At 41.5% G+C, this 11,906-nt stretch overlaps 1 protein-coding gene across 1 annotated transcript in view; it reads right to left on the reverse strand.

The window, feature by feature from the left end:
• Positions 1-11,906, reverse strand: part of Klhl32 (kelch like family member 32) — a 209,971-nt gene that overhangs the window by 46,530 nt on the left and 151,535 nt on the right. The gene's annotated exons all lie outside the window — the stretch shown is intronic.

Raw genomic sequence — 11,906 nt, forward strand, 5'->3', positions numbered from 1 at the left:
ACACACACACAGAGAGAGAGAGAGAGAGAGAGAGAGAGAGAGAGAGAGAGAGAGAGAGAGATTTAATATCATTAGCAATTCTATCTTTCTGTCTTTCCCCATGCCTCCCAAGAATGAAACAGAATAAGATGCCGCCTTCGAAGCAGGAATTTGACAAAGCATCCTGAGACAGGCCGTTGAGGGGACTGTGAGGGGATGGGAGACTTCAGGTCCAGTTCTGCACCCAGTTTGACTTCACAGCATGCATTGCTTCTTGTTCAAGACACAGACCTGCACAGATGGCTACACATCAGCTACAGCATCCCTGTCGCTGCAACTTCCCCTCCGCACGATCAGAACGGAAACGTTTGCTCTATTGGAAGGGAGTGATAAGGATGGATTTTTAAAGTTTCCATTTTTAAGTGAAAATGAAAGAAAAATGCTCTCCTAGATGTGTTGTGCCTTTGAGCTCCGTTTGAAAAAAAGGGGGGGGGGGAGGCAGAGAAAGCCGCTGTGAAGGTCACTGAGTGAAAGAACTTCCTCAGGGCACAGAATAAATTAAATCCCAAGGAAAAAATAAAATGTGATTTCCAGAGTGTGAGGCACAAACTCCAAATGACAATGATTGACAGCCAAACTATATCCGTGCAATATCCAAGACTGCACGTTCTCATTTACCTCGGTGTAGCCAGCAAGCGCCCATTAAACATCCGTCTGATGCCCAAATTAACCTTCTTGGCAAACTGAAAGAGGCACAAACTATCATAATCAACCTTTCATTATCACAGCAGCCTCTAGTTAAAGGGTCAGAATAATTGTGCCATCAGAGCCTTGATTGTTTTCAATCAACAGCCGGCTGGAGTGACAGCTCGGTGATGGAGGAGTCTGATGAAGCCGCCCCAGTCCTAATCAGAGCAGATGAAAAGAAAGCATGATTGGTGCAAATGAACAGTCGTGCCTCTCCTTTTCATTTACAATCTGAAATTACTCTTAAATTTGTGAGGTTTTTTTTTTTTTCCTCCCTTATGAGCACCACTGAAAGAATGTTTGACTTATTATGAGTTCTGACAGTGCAGAGTTATAAAACACAGGTAGGTTATCAGCTGAGGCTTTAAGTGGGTATTCAGCATAATTCTAACAAATTCACTCTTGAAAAGCACAAAATGACTAAAAAGGCTTCCATGGCCTAACCTCTCAGCGCAGTCTGATAAAGAGCCGTTTCTTTTTTTTTTTTTTTTTTGCTCAGCTGGCTTTGCAAATGCGGAGACGATAGGGCTGAGAACACGCATGCGCCGGAGACGCTTTCATTAGCTCCACAGTACAGGTCCCTCGGTCCCAGTCCTTTTTGTTCTCTGAGAACAGGAAGGAACATGAAGAGCTGAAAAAGACTTCATTCATCAGTGGGTGTGCATCAGATAGAATCAACTGTGCCTAGAAACCTGAAGCTCGCCTGCTATACCACAAGTGGCAGAGAACGGAGCAGAACCACCAATCCAAAGCAGACATAGAAAGAGTATCCCAAGAGAGGAATGGAAGTTCTAGGACAGGGCCAGGTAAACGGAGCATTAAACGGATTTGGAGAAAATGAAACAGTATGAAGTTAGTTATACAGTCCTTCTTGCATTAACAAACTGTAGATATTAACGCCCTTTAAAACATAGTGAAGAATGGAACCGCAAAAATAAGCCTCGAGCTTCGATTTTTTCTTAAGTTTGCAATCAACTAGTGACTCATCATGAAACTGCAAGGTTTTAAGTCAAAGCTACAAAACAAAGGAAAAAGGTTTAGCTATAAAATCCGTGTGTATTATTTGCATGTGCACAAGTGCATATATGCATGCGTGTGTGTGTGTGTGTGTGTGTGTGTGTGTGTGTGTGTGTGTTACAGACTCTGGAGGAATTTTAACATTTTTTTAGGATTTTAACATTCAGGATTCTACATCTCTAGACTGCACTGCTTTGGGTTGTGATCAGCACTGCTGTAAGGCGAGAGGGTATGCGCTGGCTCAGCTTTCAGGTTAGCTTTTAACACCTCGACTAAGTAGCTTGACAGAAAGCTTCGACTGTTTTCTCGGCCAAACTGTACACTGCAATGGCAGGATAGAGGTAAGCAGTTCACAAAGTAAAAGAGAGAGCGGACAGAACAACAGGCTTTCCCGTTTCCCGTGTAGTAATTAAGAAAACAAAAGCCGGGCAGGGGTGGTGCACGCCTTTAATCCCAGCACTCGGGAGGCAGAGGCAGGCGGATTTCTGAGTTCGAGGCCAGCCTGTTCTACAAAGTGAGTTCCAGGATAGCCAGAGCTACACAGAGAAACCCTGTCTCGAAAAACCAAAAAAAAAAAAAAAAAAAAAAAAAAAAAAAAAAAACAAAAAAAACAAACAGAAAACGAAATTCCCCTGACACCTAGAGAGAATTCGCTGTAAGGCCTGCTGCCATATACACATGTACCCAAAAAGTACAAAAATTCTGCCTCTGTGTGCATAGACTTCAAGGATAAAATCCCAATCTTAGGACAAGCTGGGGCACTCAGCACTCTGGCCCGCCTTGGTATTCTAAAGGTAACTTTCAAAGGCACATCTAGCAAAGAGTTCCAAAAGATACTTTCCAAGTCCATCCCTGTACTTTTGCTCTTTCTCAGGGACTCAGATTCTATGGCAGGTCCCATCGATTGGGCACACAGGCACCTAGTGAGTTTCCCCAAGGCTCCCAAGGAGCTGGTTCTCTCAGTGTGAGGTTGGCTTCTTAAGCCATGGTACCCTTCTGAACAGAAGGTGCTTCGGGTCACACCGGTGGCTCATCAGGTGACAACCAGCACTTCCTTCTGGGTTCAAATATGTGCAGAAGAAAGGCAGGCCGACTTGATTAGGCCCGCTTCTAAGGACCAGAACATCACGGAGCCCCTTTATGGCATCCAAATCTTACATAGGCAGAAAAGAGCAAACCCTATCAAGAACCCTATCAACACTGGTGAATTCCTTTCCTTACCTTACTGTTTAACCTCTTCTGGCTGGGCATGAACTTCCTTACACAGAGTATCTACACAACTGGGCAGGACGAGGACTCCTCATATACAGTGCTCATATACAGTGCCAGTCTCACACCGAAAGAGAAGGATACTTACGTGTACCGATCTCTTAACTAAGCAGCAACCTTTCAGAGTACAGCTTAGTTTTACTTTCAGCTGTGAGTCATTTCCCATTGTGATTGGCTGACTTATAGCCAATTTAGTATAATTAATGCCAAATTACATTGTAATTCACATAGAATTACAAATTAAAAGCTATATTAAGAGCAAATGGATTAATCAAAATTAATGATATTATACTCAACTTGTTTTAAAGTGTTAATAAGATGGGCCTTCCTAAAACGTTTAAACGTAAGCATAGCATCTATCGCTCCTTTCATTATCAGATTTACTTGTGTGGCCAGAGGAGGTAGTGTGTGGACGTTTCACATCATCAACATGGGCGCACACTTAGGCAGACAGAAGTTTTCAATCTCAAGTGTGACTGGCCCTTTTGACTTGTACTTGAACAAAATAGTCTCTTACCAATACTGACCTGTAATCCCTTTCTATAAACAAAGCAGGAGAATGTTAGACAACTCTAATACATACCTTTAGAAAACACCAAGGTCCTTTTAACTCTCCCTAAAATCGACTATATCTGCCTCTGCTTTTCCTGCCAGGATGTTGGGATTCATTTGCTGTCCTTATTAGAATACTCCTGTAACAGAGAGGAGGGGCTTGACCCAAGATGGAGAACATCCTCACTGGGAATGTACGACTCTGCAAAATGGGCCCAAAGAGAACCTAAGACTCATCTCTTTCTATGGGTTCTCACGCTGACCGTGGCCTCAGAATCGCTTGTTTCCAGGTAGTTTGAGTCCAAACATCCCCCCCCTCCTATATGGTAGAGATGCAATACAGAGCTCATGCAGCCCAGATAAGTACCCACCATTACATTATATCTCAGTCCAAATCTTGGTCTTTATTTTATATTTTAATCAAAAGTTACAGGGTGAAGGAAGCAGTGCATAAGATAGTAGTAGTAAATGGCAAATGCCATGTCTTCTTCAGATATTTCAACTCAATCTGAATATTTTTGAGTTTCTGGGCCACTCTACATAGATGATTTGACGTACTTGGTGAGAATGCCAGGGCCAGGGAATCAGTATGATCTGGCATGGCCAACCATCATGAACGTCATAGCCACTTTGAGTGACCTGGTACTGTAGAACATGGAAGACACTAATACCAAATCAATAAATTACATATTCTGTTTCTTAAACTCCGTATCGAGGCTGTTATCCAAGTGTCAACTTCTGTAACGTAGATTTCTAAAGTTTCAACACACTGAACACATACTGAAGACATGATGAGTCATTGTTTCCATTCCTTCCATACACTTTCTAGTCCCAGCTAGAAACCAGAGCCTATGGATTTCCCCACAGTCTTCGTTAGCTACCTCAGCAGAAATAAAGGAACTCAGCACTCTCGTACACTGATGGTACTTCACTGAGTAACCGAAATTCTCTATCCACTCTTCTTAATTGACCCATCTAAAGACCCCAAATTTTCTGGCAGGACCCTCAGCAATATATCCTACTGCTGATTCCGCTACTGCTGTTATCACAATCATTTTTGCTGTTTCCCACAGAGTTGTACAAGACGTTCAAAGGAATGCTGGCCAGTTACTGAAAATATCAACAGCTGATTTCATTCATTATAGAGTAAGATATAGATATGGAAGATGTAGGAACTACTTTTATTTATTTGGTTGGGGGGGATGCTTGGTGTATTCTGAGAGAATAAAGTAAGATCCCCATCGGAACAAACTGTAAAGTGAGTTAGTTATCAATGAATCTCACACTTAGACTCTGCTTTTCTCACTAGTTAAAATTTAGATAAAACTTGCCTCATACACTATAACAAGTCTAAGGAAAGATTCATATGAAATTATGTGTAAAAATTCATTAAAATAGAAAGCTCTCTAGGCTTGTAAGAATTATGATTGTTGTTATTATTGGTGGACTTCTGTGCCTGCCCTCAGGGTTTCTACCTCATATACAGCTTATGGTTGGGTTTTATTTTTAAATCCCTGATAACCCAGGTATCAGCAATATTACTGCAGGCCACCAATGCATAAGTAATATTCTCGAGTCATCTTTTTCCTTCTCATAACAACAACAAAAATATCAGTCTGGGAACAACATGAATCACAATGAAAATTAGAACCAGAAAACATAAATATGTCATATCTCAGAAATCACCTTCTTGCTCTGCTGTGTTCAATTCTAAAATAAAATAAAATAAAATAAAATAAAATCAAAGAAAAAAAAAAAAGGAAAGAAAAAGAAAACCGTCAGCGCATGGGACCAGCCGCACGTGAACATAAGTTGCCTTTCTTGTAATTTCTGATAATCGCTACCCCTCACAGCTACTTGACAACACACTGCCCTAGTGCTGGGAATGGGCTGCAGCAAAGTCCCTATGAAATGGTTGCGTCATATGTCTCACAATGGCATGAGACCCAGACAAACCACAGCAAAGCCAGTAGTCACGCTACTGGGGATGGGCCCTCACAGAGAATTAGCAGCACGTAGGTCAGGAGGAATGACTAAACCCACAGGAGCATCTTCAAGTACCAAGCCCAGATATAGCAGCATCTCTCAGTGTCCAGCTAGGGACCCATAAAAGAAGCATCCTCAGGACTGCACCATTTGAGATGCAAAGGAACTGGTGTTTATTTTCCTCACCAACATTTAATAGAATGTAGAAGACTGTATCAGCTGGGTGGAACGGGGGGGGGGAGGCAGTTTCGGGAAGAAAATTGAGAACTGGTACAAATTTGATTAGCTTAGGGATTGGTGAGTAAAAATACATATGGAAATTAATACATAAATATACCCTGCAAAGGCCTAGCCAGGAAAAAAATCTGCAATACTATAATACTTCAACTCATGCACAAAGCTAGACAAGGATAAAATGAAAGATTACACTTTCGGGGCAAAAGTCTCAGAACTCAGAATCGGACTCCATTTTAAGTTACCAAGATCTATGTATTTAAGATGTGAACTCTATTTGGGAAAAATTTTGATTATGTAAGCCTACCCTATGATTCATTTGATTAAGACAGAGACCAGCAGAGATTTTCAAAGCTGTATGAACGTGACCAGGATTCATCAATGAACAAGTTACTAAAGAAACAATGAAGGAACACTGGATGCTGAGGGAACGTCCAAACAGTTGTACTTCAATTTCTGTAGAAACCAAGTCATTTCCATACACCCCATGTGACAAGCAGAAACGTTCACAGCAGACCCACAGCACCCAGGAAAGCAGGGCCTGCTGGCCCTTTCCACTACCAAGCATTCAGCACCCATGCTGCTGCAGTCAATACAAGTGTTCAATAGCATCTGGCCACCACAGTAGGTCCTCAGTACCTAGTTGTCAATGAATGAATGACTGAAGCCCGTGCCTTAGAACACAGAAGAATTAGCAAGATGACAGACCCAGGGCAGGAAGGGCAGTCATATTTTTCCTACTGTGGGCACTACTACACAAGTACACAGAGAACATAATAGCTAAAATGTCTTCTTCTTATGTTTCCATTTCTTTAGTACTTGCGGTTGGACACAGAGCCTCCTTCACCACAGAAAAGACTCTACCTCTGAGATATACCCAGCCTTTCCTAATTCTGTTTAAAGGCAAAGGAATATTTGATGCATTCTGTTTACCAGTCCTTAGTAACTTTAGGATCTTGGCCAGGGTGAATAGATACAAAGTTAGAGGACAAGAATTTGCAACTTTGTTCTGTCACAACATCGGACTGAAAAAAAAAAGGTAAATATAAAAGCATTCTCAAAACTTTGACTCACTGTGTAAATCAGAAGCACGGTGATGTATTGGTTCACCAATTGCAGTGTGTGAGGTCCTTATTTATGGAGGATTAGAAGTATAGTTGGGGTCTAAGAGTATATATATATATATATATATATATATATATATATATATATAGTCTAAGAGATACAAGATGAAACCTGGAGAAGTCGTTCATGGCCTCCAAGTTCTGACTATGAAAGGGTAGAAGGTTTACCTTCTGGGATTACTTTTAAGGAAAATGAGTAAGTTGAAACACCATGCATGGATTCTGTGGTGCAGAGAAAAGCTAAAGAAGATCTGGTCAAAAAACAAAAACAAAAAAATCAGCACCACAGAGGAGGATGTTGACTACCCTCTACAGTGTGTAGCTCTCCTTGCTAGAGACACAGATTTCCAATAAGATACAAGAAAATATGGTTTTTAAAAGGCCAAATGTAATGTCTATACCATGTTTCCTAAAAACTAAGTACAGCATTATATAGGAATGGCAGTATATCTTATCATCTATTCAATTTTGATATTAAGGCTACACATTATTATCATTATTATTTATGGGATACATGAGAACAACATGGTTACACAATGTAAACATTACAGGCCCAGCCTCTGCCTCTGGAAGTCCATAATCACAGACAGATGTTGTACTGGCTAGCTTTGTGTCAACTTGACACAGCTGGAGTTATCACAGAGAAAGGAGCTTTAGTTGGGGAAATGCCCCCATGAGATCCAGCTGTGGGGCATTTCCTCAATTAGTGATCAAGGGGGAGAGGCCCCTTGTGGGTGGGACCATCTCTGGGCTGGTAGTCTTGGATTCTATAAGAAAGCAGGCTGAGCAAGCCAGAGGAAGCAAGCCAGTAAAGAACATCCCTCCATGGCCTCTTGCATCAGCTCCTGGTTTCTGACCTGCTTGAGTTCCAGTCCTGCATCCTTTGGTGATCAACAGCAGTATGGAAATATAAGCCAAATAAACCCTTTCCTCCCCAACTTGCTTCTTGGTCATGATGTTTGTGCAGGAATAGAAACCCTGACTAAGACAGATGTAAACAGGATTATGCTAGCTCAAAAGAGATAGCATGGACATTTTACGAATAGGTAGAAAGTGCCTACAAGCCAAGGATAACAGAGGAGTAAAAGTATTATTATTATTAGAGTATAGGAAGTGTTAGTAAATTATTAAAGGGAAATAAATATTGTCCAAATGTAAATATTAAGATGGAATAAGTCTGATTAAATAACTTGAAATTGAACTTAAATTCTGTTTGCGGGGGGGGGGGNGGAATCTAATTCTTAACACTATGTTTAACACTATGGTGGTTTGAATATGCTTGGTCCAGAGAGTGGCACTATTAGGAGGCATGACCTTGTTGGAGTAGGTGTGGTCTTGTTGGAGGAAGTGTGTCACTGTGGGGGTGGGCTTTGAGACACATACAAATGTTGCATAACCGTTACCACAGTCGAATTAGCATGTCCATTGCCATCCTTGTAGGTCATCTAATCTTCAGAATTTGTGAAAAGATAAATTTGAACCCTTTGTCCCACATCTTTACCGGCAGGACCCCTGCATAGGACTCTACAGGGTGAGTCTAGCCAGATACATTTAATAGTACCCTACTAAAACAAAGTCTGGAGTTTGAGCTAAGAGTTCTCACGGACCTGAAAGTAAAATCAAACCGGTAGAAATTTGCTAGATGACACAGCGAGATTACATGCCCCCAGTTCCTCGGTGCTTGCTAGATGACACAGCGAGATTACATGCCCCCAGTTCCTCGGTGCTTGCTAGATGACACAGCGAGATTACATGCCCCCAGTTCCTCGGTGCTGGCTTGCACGTTGTATTAGTCAGGGTTTTACTGCTGTGAACAGACACCATGACCAAGGCAAGTCTTATAAAAACAACATTTAATTGGGGCTGGCTTACAGGTTCAGAGGTTCAGTCCATTATCATCAAGGCAGGAGTATGGCAGTATCCAGGCAGGCATGGTGCAGGAGGAGCTGAGAGTTCTACGTCTTCATCCAAAGGCTGCTACTGGAAGACTGACTTCCAGGCAACTGGGGTGAGAGTCTTAAGCCCACACCCACAGTGACACACCTACTCCAACCAGGTCACACCTATTCCAACCAGGCCACACCTCCAGATGGTGCCACTCCCTGGTCCAAGAATATACAAACCATTACACACGTGTTTTGCTGGTTGTGTTTCTTCTTTCTTTGAAGATAATAATTTGGTGAATTTCATTTGGAACTTGAGAAATTATCGTCCTCAAGTTGTTGAGCCATATACTGAGGTAAATTTGAAATGATATGTATTTAAAGTTCTTTTAGGTCATAAAACATCTGACATATAACTGTGGCTCAAAACTGTTTCCTCTGAAAACATAATGAAGCTAATCAACAGACCAAGCAATAATTGGCTAAATGAAGGAAAAACTGTCTGGATCAGATTAAGAAATTCTAAGAAAAAGAAGAGTTTTTGAAAGGTCAAACTGAGTATGGAGGTGTACACCTTTAATCTCTGCACTCTGGAGGCAGAGGCAATTGGATATCGGTGAGTTCAAGGACAGCCTCATCTATTAGTGAGTTCCAGGTCAGCTGAGAATACATAACCCCTGTCTGAAAAAAAAAATCAAATGGACAAAAACAAGCAAGCAAGCAAACAAACAAACAAAAACAAGGTATAATGAGGAGGAGATTTAGTTGGCTCATGGATCCACAAAATGGTCATTGCAGGCTGTGGCAAACTTTATCAAGGAGAGGGACAGAAAAAGAAAAAGGTAAATAAAGAAAGAAAAGTTTGTTCTACAAGAATAATTTGATGGTTCTTATGACAGGCTTCAGAGTCATCCTGATATGTCATGAAAATTAGACCTTTCACAGAAGAAGAGATTGTCCCAGATTACATGATCACAATGTAGCGAAACGGCCCCCTGGGTAAACCTGGGTGTGTTGGCTGTGTTTCACCTAAGCTACCGTGCACAGATTCATCAAATTGCACTACCCTTCTCCCACGTTTCTATTACCTGCCCTACTTTGTGCCAATTTCCTTTCTCTTCCTCAGCACCTCTTCTTCACTGTTCTTTAAGACATGGGATGGGGATTTGTCAAAGTCAATGAGCACTTTATTACAGCGAGGACGTTCTGTAATGAACAATTCAGTAGTTTAATGAGATTCTGTAGATCTGTCTCCAGCCTGTCCGTCAAGTTTCACTTCTATAAAGCACCCTGACACTAATCCTCTAGCAGACCCAATCTTTACCCTGGGCTGAATATTAGATTCTTCCATGGTATATTACATTACTAGTATAACCTCAGCAAAAAAATGATGAACTTAACTATACTTGAGGCAATATAGTTGGTCTGATTTGATTTTTCTCTACAGAGTATGAGGGAATTACTTATTTACTAAGATAAAGCAAAAACAATTTCTTATTGCCTCCTGAATGCCTAAACTGATAATATTTATGGAAGTCTTTTAATTCTTTTTTGGGGATCAGGTCTAACAAACTATCATATTGCCTGCAGAAACCAGTTTCTAAAATTCTACTTTATAAAACTAGTCACCTTTAGAAAGGCAATTGTGATAGCTTCTATACAGACAGAATGGAATTTTCCCTGATAGCCAGACATCTGCACTTTACTGTGCCTATCTATGGCAGTGCCTACAACTATGGGAAAATAACAGGCAGATGTCACAAGAACAGGTGACTTCAAATCTCGATTGTGTTAGAAAAAAATGACATACAGAATCCATTGTGTTTCTTTTTCCCTTAATGAAAGGATTTGGCTGCATCATACTCTGAGCTGGCCATAGTAAATTCTGATTGTTTATATGATAGGAGGGAGCTGCAGATTACTGAAATTCCTGTCAGAACCACATCCTCAACAGCACTTGCAACCAAGACAAACATTCCTAGCAATGTCCAGGATGCAGCAGACTCTTGTAGCCTCTTTCAAAATCCAGACTGTGGACTAGTGGAGAGATATGGTAGCTATCAACAGCCTTGGACTGGAAGGGTGTCTCTGCTCTGTAAACTAGAGCCGAGTTCTGATGTCTTTATTCTATTTGTTAGAAGATGGATACAGTCCCCCAGCTGGCCTGTTGTGCACTGAATCAATAGGTTTCACATGCCTATGACTTTGCTGGCCCCATCTCTTACTACATTCAATAAAAAGAAGGACTGTTGCTGATAAAAATTCAAAGAAGGAAGGAAGGTATCACAAAAATTATACATCAGTAGAATCAGGTGTTAGATGACACATTTTGACCAGTGGTAAAAAGCTTCCTGAATATGTTTGGTAAGATAGGTGCTTACTCCCTCATCTGCCCATAGAACACTGAACGTCTCCTCGTAGAGCAGATAGCCACTGTTCATATCATCCTGCAGGCCCGAAATTCCAGGTGTCAAGGATGTGTAGCCATGATGCTGCAGAATGAGTTAGGCAGCGAAGGAAGAAGGGATAAAGTGAGCTCTAGATCCCAAAGTCTTCAGACACATTATCCAAGGACAGTCGCTAGGGATGAGCAGAAGAGGATTGAAATTGAATAATCAACTCGCCAACAAAAAGCATCCTCTGTCCCCTAGACAAAGCCGTGACAGGATGTGAAAAGATTCTACAGTCAGGGGAGAAGGAGGGGCTTGTGAGCTTGAGTGAATGCATAATGAACCATGGCAGGAGGACTTGTTTTTCTCACTAGAGAGGAGGAAGGACTTCCTCTCATCTGAGGTCTGAGCCTCTTTCTATTGCAATAAGAAAATGGTGCTGCAAGTATAAAGGGACGGACCATTGTCAGTATAGCGGTTAGGGGAGCAATAGAGAAGGGATAGAGAGTAGAGGATCGAGCAATAGATCAGGGTGCATGTAATCTGATCCCACAAATGGAAAAGGGGGAAAGGCCATTTGGGAAGGAGAGAGAGAGGGAGAGGGAGAGGGAGAGGGAGAGGGAGAGGGAGAAAGGAGGGAAGGGTTACAGTAATAGTAGGATGACTGAAAACATCTGTTATAAGGAACCACACTATTAACTATCTGCCTTAAAAACAAAACTTAC

Source organism: Mus pahari, chromosome 22, assembly GCF_900095145.1.
Source record: "Mus pahari chromosome 22, PAHARI_EIJ_v1.1, whole genome shotgun sequence".
In the NCBI taxonomy this organism is placed as follows: Eukaryota; Metazoa; Chordata; class Mammalia; order Rodentia; family Muridae; genus Mus; species Mus pahari.